General features: G+C 42.3%; 1 non-coding gene across 1 annotated transcript; it reads left to right on the forward strand.

The window, feature by feature from the left end:
* Nucleotides 1-1,346: 1,346 nt before the first annotated feature.
* LOC112711394 (small nucleolar RNA R71) lies at nucleotides 1,347-1,454 on the forward strand. The gene has a single exon (XR_003157464.1). It is a non-coding gene; the product is annotated as a small nucleolar RNA R71 (small nucleolar RNA).
* The last annotated feature ends 283 nt before the right edge of the window (nucleotides 1,455-1,737 follow it).

Here is a 1,737-nt window from a genome sequence, read left to right on the forward strand (position 1 = left end):
CAGCAGGGATGTAATGGTCTTCAATCTTTACCAGAACATCCTCTACAAGTCCATAAGCTTGTTTTCTTGAATTGTCTGCCATCTCTAGTGAGATTCTTGCAGCTTGTACCTCAAAGATCCCTAGCTTCTCCATTACAGAGAGAGGCATGAGGTTTATGCTTGACCCTATGTCACACAGAGCCTTCTTGAAGGTCATGGTGCCTACTGTACAAGGTATTGAGAACTTTCCAGGGTCCTGTCTCTTTTGAGATAATCTCTGCCTAGTCAAGTCATCTAGTTCTTTGGTGAGCAAAGGGGGTTCATCTTCCCAAGTCTCATTACCAAATAACTTGTCATTTAGCTTCATGATTGCTCCAAGGTACTTAGCAACTTGCTCTTCAGTGACATCTTCGTCCTCTTCAGAGGAAGAATACTCATCAGAGCTCATGAATGGCAGAAGTAAATCCAATGGAATCTCTATGGTCTCAGTGTGAGCCTCAGATTCCCATGGTTCCTCATTAGGAAACTCATTGGAGGCCAGTGGACGTCCATTGAGGTCTTCCTCAGTGGCGTTCACTGCCTCTTTCTCCTCTCCAAATTCGGCCATGTTGATGGCCTTGCACTCTCCTTTTGGATTCTCTTCTGTATTGCTTGGAAGAGTGCTAGGAGGGAGTTCAGTAACTTTCTTACTCAGCTGACCCACTTGTGCCTCCAAGTTTCTAATGGAGGATCTTGTTTTAGTCATGAAACTTTGAGTGGTTTTAATTAGATCAGAGACCATGGTTGCTAAGTCAGAGTGGCTCTGCTTAGAATTCTCTGTCTGTTGCTGAGAAGATGATGGAAAAGGCTTGCTATTGCTAAACCTGTTTCTTCCACCATTATTGTTGTTGAAACCTTGTTGAGGTCTCTGTTGATCCTTCCATGAGAGATTTGGATGATTTTTCTATGAAGGATTATAGGTGTTTCCATAGGGTTCTCCCATGTAATTCACCTCTTCCATTGATGGGTTCTCAGGATCATAAGCTTCTTCTTCAGATGAAGCGTCCTTAGTACTGTCTGGTGCAGCTTGCATTCCAGACAGAATTTGAGAAATCATATTGACTTGCTGAGTTAATATTTTGTTCTGAGCTAATATGGCATTCAGAGTATCAATCTCAAGAACATTCGTTCTTCTGATTCGTCCCATTGTTCACAGGATTCCTTTCAGAAGTGTACATGAATTGGTTATTTGCAACCATTTCAGTGAGTTATTGAGCTTCTGCAGGCGTCTTCTTCAGATGAAGAGATCCTCCAGCAGAGCTGTCCAATGACATCTTGGACAGTTCAGACAGACCATTATAGAAGATACCTATGATGCTCCATTCAGAAAGCATGTCAGAAGGACACTTTCTGATTAATTGTTTGTATCTTTCCCAAGCTTCATAGAGGGATTCACCTTCCTTCTGTCTGAAGGTTTGGACTTCCACTCTAAGCTTACTCAATTTTTGAGGTGGAAAGAACTTTGCCAAGAAGGCATTGACTAGCTTTTCCCAAGAGTTCAGGCTTTCTTTAGGTTGTGAGTCCAACCATATCTGAGCTCTGTCTCTTACAGCAAAAGGGAATAGCATAAGTCTGTAGACCTCAGGGTCAACCCCATTGGTCTTGACAGTGTCACAGATTTGCAAGAATTCAGCTAAAAACTGATGAGGATCTTCCAATGGAAGTCCATGGAACTTGCAATTCTGTTGTATTAGAGAAACTAATTGAGGCTTAAGCTCA

The sequence above is a fragment of the Arachis hypogaea genome, chromosome 1 (genome assembly GCF_003086295.3).
Source record: "Arachis hypogaea cultivar Tifrunner chromosome 1, arahy.Tifrunner.gnm2.J5K5, whole genome shotgun sequence".
NCBI lineage: Eukaryota > Viridiplantae > Streptophyta > Magnoliopsida > Fabales > Fabaceae > Arachis > Arachis hypogaea.